Raw genomic sequence first — 18,478 nt, forward strand, 5'->3', positions numbered from 1 at the left:
GCAATTTGAGCTGGCATGTGAGATCTTCGGTGACAAAGTTGAGCATTTGCATAAAGTTTAGAGTTCAACTTTATGTAAATGCGATTACTAACATCCACTAGCAACTTGGAGACTTGTCAGTAGAAACTTTAATGGTTTCTAGCTGGTCCAACTTGATCTAGATTAGTGTTGGGCGATATGCTCAATCGTCATATCATCCTACTGCCAGCCTGCGAGATTGCCGGTACACGATATATTTGTGCTAATTTATTTAATTATTTACTTGCTTAGTTTCATTGCCGTAAAGTAAACCAACTCCAGCGTAACGCTAAAAGCTGCCTAATGTGTTTAATATGACTGAATTTGTATTTAACATGATAACAATTTAATAAAAACATTGTAAGTTACTAATTATAAAGCTTGCATTTCCTCAGTTATTCAAAAAGCAGCTACAGAAAACGAGCAAAGAACACTTAAATTATCAAAGAACATCACTGACTTCAGTCTAGCGTGAGTATATGCACTTTAAAAAACACTCCCGTTATAATCAGTGAAGTTATCTACACGTTATGATAAATAAATCTCTTCTTTCACTTTATGATGACAGAATTCACGAGAGAGCTGAATTCAGTAAGCACATGCACACACTCAACAACAAATCTCTGCTGTTTCAGCGATGACTCATCAACAGAATCGTGTTTGATTGGTCCTAACACGCCACACTGTAAAAACATGCAAAAAGAAATATGATGGAACAAATAAGCCCTAATATTAATTAGATCGTATTACTAGCCTGATAATAATAATAATAGTCTTGCTATCGTCAAAGGCATCAGCCACAGGCGATATCTCTGACTATCGTCGATACACAATACTATCGTCTATCGGCACAACCCTAGCCTAAATGGTTGATCAGCTGCGTTCCCAGTTGGTGGACCCGTGGACAGGCAACACACCAGCTAACATGTTCCAAAAATAAACCTGATCACAATAAACTGGTACACCTTGTTTTTCCCACCACCTTAATAGTGAACAAGAACTGAGGAACTCTTTGCTATTTTCGTCAACATCAAGCCCAAGAGTCAGTTCCCCGTAGAAAGGAGATGCCCTTGCAAACAGACCCCCCTCAACGTTGAGGAGGAGTGTCAATGAGGGGCTAATAAAGAAAGACAATGAGTAAACAAGTAGGGCAAGTCCACCCCAGCTTGTAGGACCTCCCTTCCTCTCTCTGAGCTGGCACGCACTCAATGGGATCTGCCATAATTAGTCTCACCAATGCTTGTTTAGCATTTGCATATAAATGCTCTTGCTGGCAAGTGCTAAACACACCATCACGAGCCATGCCCATAACAGACGGTGACCACACCTCCGGACCCTCCAGGAGAGGGAAAGGGATCCCAGGGGGCCCACCGCAGACACAAGCCCCCTCTGCGGCTCTCCTCCCCCGTGCCCGTTGCCTTCAACATGTTGGCACCCATCTGCCAGCAGCGAGGGGCCATGGCTTGGCCTGCTCTCAGTTCCTGTTTCGAAAGAGATTGTGAAAGATGGTAGCCAGGCTTCCTGTTTCTCCGCTTATGTCACGAGAGCGTTTCGACCCAACAAAATGAGCCCTGACAAAACAGGCAAGCGCACACACTGTGTTCTCAGGAAGTTTTAATACGTTTTCTTTCTGCCCGTTTAGACCCCTGATACTGCGAGCGCTCGGCCCCACAGATGGAGTTGGGAAATAAAAATAACACATAACCTCTTCCCTGCAACTGCTATGTGATCACCTCATCTAGCCTTGGGATGGCTGCTATTGTTCTCTTTCTGTACAACATGCAACAATTCTTTCCTTTCCATGAGTCTCCCCCCTTGTCCCTCTCTCTCTTTCAGTTTCCTCCATGTCTCTCGCAGTTGTTATGACAGATTGATTCATAAAAACGGAGAGGAGGAAGGAAATGATGAAACAAGTGTCTGTGCTCCTTCCATCCCTCCATCCCATCCACTGTAAACACAATGAAAGTCACCAACAGGAGTTACCCACACCAGAACAGAGATAAGCTACAGAACACTAAGAAAAACACACACAGCTGGCCCTCACAGCAGCTCTGCCTAAAACGAACCCTCATCGGACCCTGATAAATTGTATTACTCTTTCAGAGCTAGGGATATTCTCGGTGGAGTTTTCAGTTATTCTTTATTTAAGTAGTAACTTTTGCTCAGACGCTTCTCCTAAAAAATTCCTTAGGTAAGATATAATTATAGACAACTGTTGTTTTGGGATGAATTTGATGAGAAATGCAAAATTTTTGCTTTAATTGCAGACACTGGTATCTCGGTGCAGTGCGTGACATCTTTTCTGAAATTTTAGAGAAGAAACATCTGAGCTTTTTTCTTAGAAGACATATCTGAGGACCAGGAAACTTAAGCAAAACAAAAACCTAAAAAACCTGATCTGGCTCGGTGACTGAAATGAAATGTTAAATAGATCTCATTAACATTTCTTCTTTTTTTGATGCGAGAAAGCCAATCTTGAAGTTAGCAGGCTAAGCGGATATTTTTACATGCAACATGACTCAGTTCCATATATTGTATGTGATTTGGACTTCTGACACATTCTGACGCCCTGTCACACGAGTGTCATGTTCCCTGACAGCATGTCTGTCATTACCCACTTCAGATATTAATACTGAATAAATTAGCTTTCGATGTGTATTTCCAGCAATGTTTCATGTGAGCGCCAAGCCTGTCTTTCACCTCTGCCTGACCCCCCTACACTCCTCTCTCTTTCTCTCTCCCACTCTATCGCTTATTTGCTGTCCGGTTAGTTTAGACCGCTTTAGACGAAGGGTTAAGGCATGACTAAGCAACACCTATTTATTTATAATTTTTTACAAATTATTTAAAAAATAGTGTAAGTATAATAAGCTATTAGTATGAGAAGTTCTTACATTTTGCTCAAAGATCAAAAAGACAAACAATTGTTTTTTTAGTAATGTTATAGCAATAGTTTGTTTGCATTTTTATAACATGCACATATGTGACCCTGGACCACAAAGTCTGGTCTTAAGTGTCAATTTTTCAAAATTGAGGTTTATACATCATCTGAAAGCTTAATAAATCATCTGAAAGCTGATTAGTTAGGATATGACAATATTTGGCTGAGATACAACTATTTGAAAATCTGGAATCTGAGGGTGCAAAAAAATCTAAATATTGAGAAAATCACCTTTAAAGTTGTTCAAATGAAGTTCTTCAATGCATATTACTAATCAAAAATGAAGTTTTGATATATTTATGGCAAGAAATTTACAAAATATCTTCATGGAACATGATGTTTATTTAATATCCTAATGATTTTTGGCATAAAAGAAAAATTGATCATTTTGACCCATACAATGTATTTTTTGCTATTGCTACAAATATACCCCAGCGACTTAAGACTGGTTTTGTGGTCCAGGGTCACATATAAATTGTTCCAATAATAACACAATGTGCCTTAAGAAAGTAAACAGTCAATGCTGTAACTCATGTAGACTTTAAAATTTGAATATCTAGTACTTGACACTGGTTGTATGTCACAAAAGGTCGGCCTCTGGTTGACATATGACAGAATGGCAGACAGCACGTGTGACGTCACGGTGTGGGGGTCACCAATCTATTGTGGCTGTCTGGCCTTCAGCAATCCCCAGTGACATGATCACACCCCAGACCCCCAAATTAGAATAAGGACAGGCTTGTATATGTTACAACCTTAGGACGCAAGCTCGTTTCAAACGACAAAAGGGTAGATCCACACACTGTAACCCGCCGTCTTCTGTGTTTTATATATGTGCATCTCTGTGTAGAGTCACACTGCTCCTTTGATTTATTTCTAATATATTTGATTTTCAAAATGCACAAAATGAATAAAACAAGTGCAGAGAGAGAGGTTGCGTGTGTGCACGTGTGGGTAAAGGATGAGTATCCAGACGCCAGACAGACAGCAATAGTACAACTTCACTCAGGCCTGATTTAATTGTGGTCCTATGTAACACTTAATAGAGAGCGCAGAGCACCTGGCAAAAACAAGTTACACCCAAGAGGGGGTGGAGGGGTGTCCAACAGTACCAATTAAACACCTCAGCCAATGAGCTGACCTCTCACAGGACTCCTCGTGCCAATAAACCAATCACACCACACCTCTCATGTCTCATTAAATACCTATGTGATAGGAAGGGGACAAGAAGAGACAGCTTTTTTTTAATTATAATGTCTGGGAGGAAAAGAATTCTGCAAAGTAAACAATCATCATTACTATTGAAAACAACACTACTTATTCTGAGCGCTGAGACACAGACACTGATATTTGCGCACTGCTGTCATATTTTTCTTTTATTAAAAAAAGCTGTTACAGCTTATTTACAGCTTGTAAATAAACGGCTAAAATAATGTAAAAGTACTAAATTAAAAGCGTTTTTACTTGATATTGAACAAAAATAACGGATTTAATAAATGTACAAATATACATTTACATATAACAGCGCTTCTTAGAATCATTTTTAAATATTAAATTGTCAGTCTGAGACTATGGTTGCATAAATGATGCATTATGCAAAATAAAGCAGTACTGAATCCTAAATTGATTTCCTCATAAATATTTTTGAAATGGCACCAAAATGGCTGCCATCAGTTGATCCTCACACACACACACACACACACACACACAAAACAGACACAAAGGTGATACTGTGGTTGTGTGTAATGCAGTCACACAAACAGTATCACCTTTAATTATGTTTTTATATAAAACATGTCAAATGACTAGCACAGGCCATATAGGATTGCTTGTGCTGCTGAATAACAATAACATCATAAATATCATAAATGTATTGTTAATGCTGATTTTAATTTATATAGTTAAGTTTACATATATGAATTAAAATACAAATTATAAGTGAGATAATAAAAATGCAGACCCCTTAAATTCAACAATATTCAACATATGTTCAGTGATAGTTAATTATAATAAAGATAATAATAATGTGTCTGTATATATATATATATATATATATATATATATATATATATATATATATATATATATATATATATATAATGCATGCACACAATAATTAGTATACAAAGAAAAATGAATACAATGAAATAAATAAACATACATAATGAATAATAAACAAATAAATATAATAAATTATTTTATAAGGTTAATGACTGACTATAGTTTGGAACAACAGTTTAAAAATGTAATGATTCAAGATTATATTTTTTAAATAAAATGTAAAATAGGCCTAAATAACAATTCTCTCTTCTGTCAAGTCAAAAAAAAAAGGTGAATGAAACAAACAAACAAAAAATATTACAATGGAAACAGGTGTAACATACATGGTATTAAATCCTCCACACACACACATGTGTGTGTGTGTGTGTGTGAGAAGTGAAAGCCCAAAGGATGTGCTGTTAGAGGGACATGGAGCCCGTAGCACTTAGGGGCCATTTTATTGCTTTGCTGTGGTCAAGTGAGGTGCAGCGAGCTCAATTCCAGCACAACAATGACAAAGAGGGCCGCCGAGACAAAGGGGTATCTATTTGCCTCTTAACCCCTTCAGTACTAAACACACACACTCACACAACCTGGAAACCACAAGCACTCCTCTCACACGTGCAGAAACACACACACACACACGTAAACATGGCAGTTTGTAATAGCCGCTCCGTTTCAGACCAAACTAATGGATTCAAGAGTCCGACCGGCCTGACACGTACCGCTAGGCCTCAACGCCACAAAGACAGAATCGAACGACTCTACTATACCTTTATTTCCTCTCATCCTCGCTCTCTCCGCTCCTCCTCTCCCAGTGCACCATGGGGGACCCGTATGGGCTGCTGCACATTTGCAAATGAATCACGCTTTTTGTTTGAGGTTTTTTTTCCCCTTCTCCAAACACGGAAAACGGGAGAGAGGAGGGCGAGCGAGAGAGAGAGAGATAGAGAGAGGGGGGCTCCTGCCATCGCTCTCTTTTCTTTTCTGCTGTCTTTAATCCTGAGGAGGATAAGCTGTGCCGTACACAGAGAGGAAGTGCCATCGGCCTGTCGGGCTTCACCCGTTCCCACTCAGCATTCCTGCAGCCTCTCACACACACACACACGCGTGCTGTCGATCACTCACTCACATGCACAGAAAAGACCCACGTTACTGACAGCGCATGCACCACGGCGCTCAGTTGCAAATGATCTAAGCACTTTGTCACTCAGGAACAAATGTGCTGCACGTTTCATGAAAATCTATTTATACGTCCACCAATGCTAAGCAATATGCAGCCTTAAAGGAAAGAAAAATGCAATACAATTTTAAGTTTAAATATTTTCTAATTAAAATATAGAATAACAGTCTTATTTAAGTCTCAAAGTTTGCTACAAATATTCTTGCACTTAAATGCAAAAATTGCAACATATGAAGTAGCTGAATAAATGCAGCAGTAATGCAACAAATGACTGCATTCTGTGATCTAACACAGCCACGAAATCAAGAGAGAGAGAGAGAGAGCATAATACAGCGACACTCCTCGACCGATACGCACACACACACACACTCAATCCAGGTCTGTTTTCATGTCATGGTGCTAATCTAGCTGAGGCTAACGCTGGCTGTATCACATGCTGTGCTAAGCGTAAAATGCGCTGGAAAAATGACATCTGCAGACGCTCTCAGGGCCTCCACCACCGCACAAGCGATATCGACAAATATATTATTATCATATCATAAAAATAGCCGTTAGAACAGAGTTTTCTAATATTAGACTTTTAGAACATTCTGTAACATTCTGTATGTATATATATAAAACATATATTACATATATATATATATATATATATATATATATACTATACATACAGACATGCATACATATTTACTACTTCAATTTTTTTATTTATTCTAATAACAATTGATAATTATAATTATTTAATAATAATATAATAATCCTTTAATTAATATATCATATTTATTAATATAACATTTTTTGTCTCTAAATATGTTTAATAAAAACATCATTATTATGTGTACAAAGAGGACTTTTCATTTGAAAATGACACTTGTAAGACCCTCGCATGCATGCATTTGCACAAAAATAAGTGTGCACACTTGAGAAAGTGATCGAAAAAATTAAAGCGTGAATGAGAGTGAAAGAGAGAGAGAGAAGGCAAGGATCGGGTCCAAGTCACAGGCCACAGGACCTCACGCTTTGTTTCTGCATGGAGAGAAAGGCGACCTGGGCTGCCAGTGTCTGTGTGTCCTCCATGTTTTATGCATTCTGCCTCTTTGTGATGATAAGCGACAGCGCAGAGGGCCGGACGCTGGACTCCGGGGTGCAACGAAAAGGAGGGGGGAGAGCAGGTCCATCTCTGTTTCGGAGAACGTGGAGCTGTCTTTTGAAACTAGCCTCAGCTCCAGTGGCCGGCTACACTGTTATTACCCACAGCCTCCATATCACTGCCGCCTGTGCAGGCAAGCTACTAGGCTAGAATTTACCCTCACAAACACACACGACAGGCATGGGGGTGTACCTCAGCAAAAACACCCTGAAATAACATCTGCTTTTGGATCATATTATATATTTATGCAAATATCAATTCCATTTCTTCAGTTACTATTTGACAGTTTGACAGTGCACACACAAAAATGACACCAATCTTTTGTCCGTTTTTTTTTTCTTTTCATAAATTGGCTATTTTGCTTCACATGAGTTTGTGAAATGCAGGCATTGAGCGTCCTCATGACATTAGCCGTGAATGACAAATGCTGAGGGCTACGTCTGTCTCTCAAAATATTCCCTGACCGACGGAAAATGTGCAAAAGCAGCTTCTCGCAATAAAAGAGGAATTCTTGTCGCCGTTCCACACACACAAACATATATAGATCTCGTTTTCAGGGCTGGCCCTGTCTATAAACAGCACAGAATCCACTAGATCAGGTGAAGACTTCTGCTTCCTTCCTTCTGTTTTCTATCGCTCATTTTTTCCTTTTGAAGCAAAAATAAAAACGCTTTATTTAGCAGTTTGGATGTGGTAGTTAAATCATGCTGTTATAACACGTGTGTATATATGCACAACAGAAATTATCCTGAAAACATTAGGGGAAAAAAAATGTATTATATAATAAATTCAATAAAAAACAATTGGCAGATGAGATGTGCATTACACACGATCACGTGTACAGACACATATTTTCTCTATCATAAATCTCCACCGCAGTGATTTGGAGACAGTTAACATGACAACATATTGTGAAACAGCAAGCCACAGACATTTCTGCCAACTTCACTGGGAACAAATAAAAGAAAACAGCAAAAGAAGAGGAGGGGGAAAAAGAGGAAGCAGAAAGAAACATGCAGACAGTCAGTGCAACCGTCTGAAAGGTGAAACCGTGGCTTGAGCTGAGCTTGTGGTAAAAGCTGAGTTTACACAGGTATAGCGTACCTAACTATCCCTGAACCCCCTCCACACACACACACACACACACATACACCATCCTCCCCACCCACGCTCAGTCTACCCCCAGTCCGTGGTTTAATGATAGCACTGACACATACGCCATTGTCCTCCTCCTCATTATGGGACGACTGGAAGAACTGGTCCTGACTGCACAGGCTTGCATATTCAAAACCATCATGTGTAATCAGACCCAGTGCTCCTGCTAACCTAATTTACACACTCACAATCCAAGCCCTACAGCAAATGGAGGTGGCTGGGCTTTCTCTGCGCGCCTCCTCGGCACGACTGGATTAATGGAAAACTCGTGACAGAGATCGGCTCCTCTCCACACACACACACATACACACACACCGCTTTCACCTTCACATTGGACCATCTCTATGCGGTGTGTTTTTTGTTACTACAATATATATATATATATATATACACACCAGTGTAAGCTTTTTTAAAAATATCAGTGTATTTGATGCTTACTATAGCTGTGATATTTTGTATTGTGTAACATAAGTTAATATAAGACAGTATAACATAAATATTAAATTTAATGCATCATTTATATTTAATAGTGCAATAGTGATTACAAAATAAATGAGCATGAAATGTATAAACATTTAATATTACTGTTATTATCAGGCAGTATACTCATAGGCGGCCTGTCATTGATGTTGACCCAAAGAGGGCCCTCTTCCACCGAGGACATCACTGAGGCTTTCCCTAAGGGTGCCAGCAAGAGAGAGAGAGAGAGAGAGAGAGAGAGAGAATAGGGAGGGGTAAAGAGGATAGCACAGTCTACCCCTGCCCTATATCTCCACAACGATATCCATACACACTCATACGCCACACAGCATGCCGTCTCATCATCAAGCATCTCCATTCATGCACCACAGATGACCAGGATGAGTACACTTGCCAATATGTACAATTCTTGTTGTAAGAGGAAGTGACTAGAAATCAAGACACAGGAGAAAAAAAAATAGAAAAGAGAAAGAAAGCAAATATAGCAAATCTACTGCTGAACCAGCAATTTCACTAGCGACAGTATCAAATGAACAGCATAACAATCCTGCAAAATTACAATTAAACAGCATTCTAAAAAAAACTGCAAGAACAACAGAATTAATAATAATTGTAATAATATAGTTACAAATGTTAATAAATTCATAAAAGTAAATAGTGTTTATTTAACATTAATTTAGGTACAAATGTGAGCAGCAAATGATTAACAAATTATAATTAAAAAACTACATCAATTAAGATCATTTTTTTCTAAATCAAAAACATTATATCATCCGTTACAATCTACACTAAAACTAAACGTACAAAAAAATCTGACACATGTACGTATAAACTACGGTGAAAAATCAATCATTACACTCTAGCCTGTGTCCTTGTATATCTCAGAAACGGTGAGCAGTTTATTCTTTTATTTCAAATCAGGTACAAATGAACAGACTACAGCGCCTGTCTGTATCTTTCTGTAGGCTTGCGAAAAGCCTGAAAGAATTGAGACAATGCAAACTTTCAGCCAAACCGCAACGCAAACATATGCACAACTCATTTTCTGTAACACAGCGAATATCCTTACAGCACACAAATCTGTTCAGAGCCTATAATAAGAGTGTTTTCCCTGACTTAAGTACATACACACAACGCAACGTAGTTTTTACACTGCTTGAATATGGACGAGAGTTACTAAATGCTACATGTTAAAGTGTTTCACGAGCAGGTGAAACACAAAAGGCAGGACAGACAACAAATAGTGAAACAATATGACTTCCTAGAAATGAGTCAACTGCCATCAAAATCATTATCCGCAAAAGGATTAGCCCTGAATAGCCTATCCGTGAGTTTTTGAAGAGTGAGTGAGATGGCAAAGACCTTGCCTGCTGTCTTTGTTTTGTGATGGTGAAAGCCGGAGCACAGAGAGGGAGAGAAAGGATAAGGGAGAGCTGGAGCGAGCGAGAGAGAAAGAGAGAGAGAGAGAGAGAGAGAGAGAGAGAGTCCATGCACAGCATCTGAATTATACTATATATCCTTTTTGTGTGACGTTTGTAATTATTGCCACCCCTCTATAGGGAGCCGAGAGACATTAAACCCCTGACTTATCTGTCCTTCTCCTCCCTCCCTCATTCTCTCTCCTAAAAACAGAGAAGCTAGTTTGCCCACTATGCCCTCTTTTAAACGGTTAAGAAAAGGAAAAAAGATTGAAATATAATAACAAAAACACACAATGGCTTTTCCTGCCAATTTCCCCCCTCTCTCTCTCACACACACACAGATTTCTGCAATTCTGTTGTAATAATTCCTCTTTGTTTAAAAAAGAAAAGCGAAATGCAAAAACCTACGCTTTCCAGACACTGCAGAGTCTTAACCTAAACAAGTGTGCCGTCCCTACATTAGCTTCTGGTTCCTCTTGTTATGACACATTGGGAAGGATAAAAAGGTCTTGGGATTTGTGTTTTTCTGACCTCTTCCCTGATTCCTTCGATATGGCCCGTGGCTATTTGACCTTGTCTATCCTCAACTCTCTTTGCATGCATGCCTTCCTTCATGAGTGTTCTCTCTCTCTATCTCTCCTCCAACAAAAAATTATGATAATCCATTACTTCAAACTAAGGACTTTTTTTCCTAGTGCAAAATCAAACACTCTGCTCTTTTGTTGATCAAACTTGAGGTATATTTTTATAGTAGCCTACTGCTAACCCCCACAATCTCAACGTATTGTTTGTGTGACCCCACAACATAATCCACCCCACTCTTTTCCCACTCTTCGCTGGCTCGGTAATGTTGGGTTTTTCCCTTTTCTTTCTTTTTTTATCTTTCTTCCACTCACTCGGTGACCCCTGCTCCCTTGTTTCTTGCCATCTGACCCCAAGTCTCTCAACCTCCCCCTCTCTTTCTTCCCCAACCCTGCACATCCATGAGCAGCTCGCAAACAGTCAGTCAGCTCTGGGTCTGTCTGTCCTTCCATTGCATCTCTTCTGTTTTCTCATTTTTCTATCTCACTGTGGGCTACATTGTATCATTGTTATGGATCCACATTTCCGTTTGTTCTTGTCTGTACACCTTGGAAGGACTATCTATCTCTCAATCGCTCTTCGTTCACGCTACTTTTTAAGTCCCCATTTCCATTTTCTTTTTTGTTGTTTTTTATTATTATTATTCATGCCACACCTGTGGTCTTCATTAAGTTTTGGCATAATTAAAATTCAAGCCCCTCGTCTATTTGTGGGGGCAATTTCGCCTCAGTAGTTTAAGCGAGTTCAAACTAAGCGAGGCGAAGTTGTTTATAATTTGAAAACTCTTTTTCGTTCTATTTTTCTCTCTCGGGAGAACGTAGCAGGTTCTAAAACGTCATTCTGATTTATTTCTCATCGTCTTTGTTGTCGAAATCACATTTCATTCCATCGTTTTGATTTTTAGATTCACAAATTCACGCCGTAAGCGTGGGTTTTTAGTTTTAGGTCGTTCGCCGTGATCTCAGTGTGTGTAGCGCGGCTCTTAGGCTCCGTGAGCTCCGGCTGAACCGCTCCTGAGACCCGTCTCTATACCAAACACACTCCCCTAAACACTCGCACACACTTCACACACACATGCCTATCCATTTGCATGTGACTCCGGCTGGGAAGCAGCAAAGAACAACTTTCACGTCGTCTGGAATGAAAAAAATAATAATAATACGAGAAAAGACGGCGAAAGTGACAGGAGCGAAAAAGTAGAGGAACTGAAATGCACGGCAAAGGGCGGAGAAATCCACACTAAAAAGTAACGATGGGCGCAATGATGAGGATTTTTGCTCGCTAAATGAGGGAGGAAATGAAAGTAGAGGACGAACGAGCATATCGGTGTAAAAATGGGAAAGCGGGCGACGCTTCCCGCTCAGCGGACGCGGACGGACTCGGAGGCTGGACTAAGACGCTCCTCTCCCGGCTACGATCGCGCAGAGCTCCCGCTCCTCTCCCAGCAGCCTCGCGCATCGACACACTCTCAAAAACCTCTTTCTTGACACTATTCGGTCCTTTTGCGACCCGTGTGAATACATGAACGTGCAGAAGTGTGTTTTAAATCCAACTGTTTGGAAAAAGGAATCGCTGTCTTGCCCTTTTCTTTTCTTCCAGTCATGAGAAGAGCGAGGACGAAGCCAGATGTAAACACAGGTAACGACACTAATAAACGGCATCAAATAAAAGCAACTTGCATGAAAATAACTTGCGATCGCCTGTTCTTTATCCTGCTAGGAGAATAGGCAAAGCCGGGGCTGATGCGGCGAAATCCCGAAAGCCATCGCTTTAGTCTGTTATTGAAACTAAAGAGGATCGTAACGCTACGAGAGAGACAGAAAGAAAGAGAAAGCAAAGTTATAACTTACAATGTTTGGCTGCCGCTTTGAGATCCTTGCTTTTTAATCCAGTATTGAGACGCTTTTGCTAAAGATCCCATCAAGGCAGTCCCTTTTGGTCAGTTTGCGTTTAGGATGATGGTAAAAGAAAGATCATTGTTGTTGCGGAGAGTAAAAAAACCGGAGTATTAGTTGTAAAGGCAATATAAAAATAATTTGGATGCAAAGCAGGCGATGAGTCTTGTGTTAGAGGGAGAGAGGAAGAGGTGAAAGTGAGATCTGATGATTGAAAAGAAAAAAACTCTTTGGATCTTTATTCCTGCTAATTAGTTTCCTGCAAAAAATGGCTGTGATTAATTCAGTGCGCATGTGCTTCATTACACAGGCACGACGGGAAGGGCTAATTAGCCACCTTCTGGATCAATAAGATTCAGCAGAGAGCCGAGGAGAGAGAGAGGGAGGAGGGAGATAGAGGAGGGAGGGAGGGATGGATGGATAGATGGAGAACGAGAAAGAGGAAAGTAGTGATCGGGAATTGAAAATATGGAATTAAGTACAGCGCAAAGTAAGAGTTGGATAAGAAGGGAGACACTGAAAGTTAATAGTGGAGAGGCGAGCGCGCATGCTGCTGCTGCTGCGCGGTGCGTTATTTGCTCGCTAGTTTTAGATTTAGGAATCAAAACGAGTATGTTTAAGAAATGAAATAACGCACTTATAACCTCGAACCCGACAACTTTAGAGCGCTTACAAACCCCAGCAAGTTCGTCACACGTCCAGCTGCCTCGCATTTAATAAAACAAAAATCTCATGACAGGATTAACACAGTTTAGATTTTTTTCTTCTTTTAGAACGAGCAAAAGTGAAACAAAGACGGCTTTATGTGGACAATAACATAACGCAACACTCTCTGTGAAGCTTTATCGGTGCAAATGCTAAATAAGCAAAACACTTGAGTGTTTATGCACTTATGGTGAACAACACACTTTAAAACATGCCGAGAACAGCACTGACAAAAAGCAGACTAATAAACTGTGTGCATTGGTAAATCACAAACACCTTTATTATCAGGTTTTTTTTTATTTTTTTTAAATCTGGTTGTAAAGATGAGCATAGATGCACACAGGAAATGTTATCATTTCAGCATGCACGTTACGTGATAGCTATAGGATGATATCTGTAGCTATATTTAGTATTGCCTTTTTCTGAAGTAAACAAACTATTTCTGAAAACGACACGTTAGCAACACGCTATGCATGTAACATAACATTTGTAAAATCGTAGCTATAATAATTTTTATGTGTAATAAATGAAATTGCACTTTTATATGTCGTAGTAACACCTCAGTATACTGCCAGTATTTACGTTCACGGTCTGTCCCATCATGCTGGATCTTGAGATGAGTGCACGAGGAAAAATCAAGACATTGCAACCGAACGCGAAGAAAAACTGTGCAAAAACTAGACCGCGCAAAAACAACCACTTCCTTCTTTTCAGCTTTTCTGGACAAAATCATAGCCTGTAATCAAAGTCAAAGGCAATGTAGGTTACGCATTTTATTCACTTTGAGACGATCAGCAATATATGATAAGAGATGCTTCTTTAGATATTATCTTTAAGAGTAGACTAGGTGAACCAAAAAGCACTGTATAGATTTTATGAACAGTTTTAATATGACATTTTCTGTTTCTGTTCCTCTCTCTCTCATACACTCACAGACAGTAGGTGAAGAGAGGGAGAGAGTGCAATGTAAAAATCACAATTTTTTAATGAACATTGTCTTTCCTGCACTTTACTTCATAGCAATAAACAGCTCAACATGTGTTATTATAATTTAAAGATAATTTAAATAGAGCATTTGAACACAAGTCATGTGTATTTAGTTAGACATTTAAATAGCATGTAAATCGCTCCTTAAACAGTCAGCGGCGATAAAATGACACGATACGCTTTACGTGTGTTTTTTTTAATAATTCTCGATAAGTAGTGTAACTTTCAAGCGCGTGCGTTCAAAGAGGTGACATTTGATCAATAGTAACAACTGTAGTATAGATCGGTGGGTTTCTCCACAGGTTTGCTTTTTTCACTTTGCCCCAAAACAATTCTCCTGCTCTTGGTGGTCATTTAAAACGCCCTCTTCCCGAATCAAAAGCGTGTACCGACCTTTGAGCCCAGGCCAGTGTCCTTTCTCATGATAATTCTATTGTTGATTCTCAGTAAAGAAATGACAATTCCTCTCTCCCTCTCAATGACTACTTTCGCTATTGACAACTCCAAGGGGCCCTAATCTTGCCAAATACAGCTAACCTGTTTTTATCGATTGCATAAAGTTTATTGGAAAATGATCATATAGGCTATAACTTTTTTGGTTGTTGAGTGTGTTTTTTCTTTCTTTCTTTCTTTCTCTCTCTTTTTCTTATAAGACAATTTTTTTTTTCCGAATTGTTTCTCTGAATACATGATGCCAAATTCCGTGCAATCATTTACTGTCGCATTAGGCAATGTATACCATTTATATGTCAAAAAATAATTACATGTTTATTGTGTTCTGCACGATTATAATTGATTGTGGTGTGTATATTATTTTAGAATTACATATTGAAGTTGTCATAAATGTGCTGTAGAATAATTATTATCAGAGGAAATGTAATATTTCAATGTAATAACATTCATAATGTTTTAATAAATATATAGAATATAATAAATATTGTATTTTATTTTATTTCCATCTCATGTCATATTATACAGAACATGTTGGAGAGCATGCAGTCAGTATGGAACTCGCTTTGGGAGATTGAAGGAAACTATCCATCGCACTGAAGCATTATCAAATGCATTATATAAACAATAGCAATATTAAACACTCAGGCCTCGTGCAATAATATAGGCTAGACGTGACAGTTGCTGCTGTGTGTGCGTGGATAGCGCGTGGGTGTCCGTGTGTGTGCTCGCATAAGTTGTAGTTTTAAAAGCATATATTTTTATATTGCTGACGCGCACATGGAGAGATATATGAAATAGTAAGCAGGACTACACCTTCGCAGGAACTAACTTCTGCGACTGAAAACAGAAGTGACAAATTAAAAGTTACAAAATAAAACGTTGATATGTTTGATATGCATACGGATTTTGCCTTGAGAGTATCTTCAGGATTGGTGATGTGCCTGCTCTCTTGGGAAAGAGGGATTGTAAAAATGAATGGAGGGAGAATAGAGTGCGCGAAGAGTTAGAGGGGCAGTGAGATAATAAGAGGCCGGTGCGTGAAAAGGGACAGAATCAGAGCTTGTCTGTCGCTTTGTAACCTGCCATGGCCAATCTACGCACATTTTAATATGCAGTGTGGTCCTGTCTGGCGCTTGATAGCCGTATTTATGGACGCAAATATCACCTGGGCTTCGTTTTCTTCACTCAAATCGTCATTGCATGCTCTTTTAATATAGACTAAATGTGTTTCTTATCTGTTAGGTCCAATCAATTGCGAATGCTCTGTCCTAAATATGACTGGGAATGACTGAACAGACATCCAAATACGCATGACCAACCCCTCTGGTGAACATGCTGATTGATCTGACTAGAGATGTGTGTGTAAACCTCGGTCCATCGCCGTGCAAACAATGAATTTCACATATGAACTCTAAACTGCAGTAACAGAATCACAATCCGTTGCTATTTATGATAAAAACAAAATGCTAGAATTGTTTTACCAAATTTAGAGAGGACAAAAAAAAAAAAAAAAAAAAAAAAAAAAAAATTAAATGTGTATGTTGTTGTTTTTTTTCTCCAGCATTTCAAAAAGACAGCCTGTGCTTTTAACCCTCATGCACCGTGTGTGCCACCACTGAATAATAAAGACCAAAAACGAGCCGTAAGGAAATGAAAACAGGCGAAAGCATTCAGAGATAAAGACAGCTGTCTACAACAGTCTCGTAACTTTATTAAAAAGCGAAGAACATAGTAGTTCAGATAAATATAAACATATTTGGGAATTGTGTTACTATATTAATATGGAAGGCACACACGTTCAAGCTGCATTCGGATAGAGCTATCAAAGGGGTTCCATCCTCATGCGTCCATAATGAAAGAATCTGGCGTTTAATTAGCATTTTTTCCGCATGGTTAACTAACACAACTTTTACTCAGTCACCGGTGAACAGCAGCGGCTTTTTGGGAACGGGCCCTCCAACGGGCGCATGCACTAGCAGCAGCAGCAGCAGAGGAGGTGAGTGTTGTGGCGCATGGCTGCTCTGAAGCACACTGGGACTCAATGGCATTGACAGCACAGGAGCATTGTCCGGCCTAAAGCTGCGGGTGGCTGCATGGGGCAGGACGTGTTACCAGGTGCAATGGCAGCGCCCTCTTATGTTCACTCTGGTCAAAGGGCTCAAACACAACATGAACCTGCCTTGTCAGGGATATATGTTCCCTATCTGCCATCTGCAGCAGATCTGTGCGTGTCCTATGTCACCGACTGCGTCAAATCGAGCACATATGCATACAGGTAAATGTCTGTTGGCGAATGACTAGGTTCCTTGCTTACCATTTCACCCGGCTTCATCAAATATCTTAACTTTACTCACGAAGCCATAGTTGAATCGCGTAGCGCGCACGACTGGAGACCCTTTTTGTGTGTGAGTTTATGAAAAGAGGCCAATTTTAAAGCAGAAAATGAAAATATCATGAGCTAGGAAAAATCAGATATGATGGAAATCATAAATAATAATACAGAAAAAAACAGCAGTGTATAAATGATTAAACGCTGTAAGACAGAATAAGCAATATTGCACTTACTGCAAAATTATTTCATGACTGTGTAACATCAAGATTCACAGATAAAACGACATTGTCTTATGATATAAATCAGCTCGCAGATGACAAACACGTGAGTGAATCAAATATGATGCGCGTCAAAGGAATGTATTAATTATCAGCACCTTAAAGACAAATTGAAGGTGAACAGCATCGTTCTTTTTTACATACAGATGAAAACATGCCATCTCTTATTTCAAATACCACTGTATAATGGTTCAAAAGACGCTGTTTTATTCACATGATTTTGTTATTGTAGTGATGTAGAATGTTTAATCGCAGAACTGCGTAAATGATAACGTTTCTGAACTATAAACTTTTAAATTAACTATTTAAAACCAATAAAAGTACTGTCAATAAATACATACATGTAATGAGAATGATGCATGTTTTAGCGTTACATTATAACCTGACATCTCAAAATATCTATGTGGAACAAATACGTCCAGTATGAGACTGAAAAAAAGAGCTGGACACTCAACGCAAAAATTCAGTTACGCGGGGGTAAATGTTAACATATGTTCCTTTTAGTGTGTCAAAACACTCTATATTCACTAATATTTGAATATTTCAGGGAATGCGTTAATAAACACAATAAAAGTTTGTCCAAGGCTAAATATGTTCGTGTCTTTTTTTGTTATATGCTGCTACACATCATTTCAATGTTTTGTAGTCTATATAGCAAATAAAGATGTCTGGAAATTTAATTTTGAACCCCAAAAATCAATAATAATAATAATTGCGTGTTTAAAATTACTTTCGAAACACATAATTTTAAATAAATTACTAAATTAATTAATTAATGAGAACGTTCCTAGTAATATAGACTGTCTTGCTTTGAACAGATTGTAAGACAAACATTTCGAATAACGCACAGCATGTCAA

At 39.0% G+C, this 18,478-nt stretch overlaps 1 protein-coding gene across 1 annotated transcript in view; it reads right to left on the bottom strand.

Annotated features, from left to right (window-relative positions):
• The window catches only part of LOC306876174 (zinc finger homeobox protein 3-like), a 143,686-nt gene extending 130,456 nt beyond the window's left edge, over positions 1-13,230 (bottom strand). Inside the window, exon 1 of the mRNA XM_079427162.1 lies at positions 12,821-13,230. The gene's annotated coding sequence lies outside the window, so the exon portion shown is untranslated. The remainder of the gene's footprint in view (positions 1-12,820) is intronic.
• Between the last annotated feature and the right edge of the window lie 5,248 nt (positions 13,231-18,478).

Source organism: Barbus barbus (genome assembly GCF_936440315.1).
Source record: "Barbus barbus genome assembly, chromosome: 1".
Classification (NCBI taxonomy): Eukaryota; Metazoa; Chordata; class Actinopteri; order Cypriniformes; family Cyprinidae; genus Barbus; species Barbus barbus.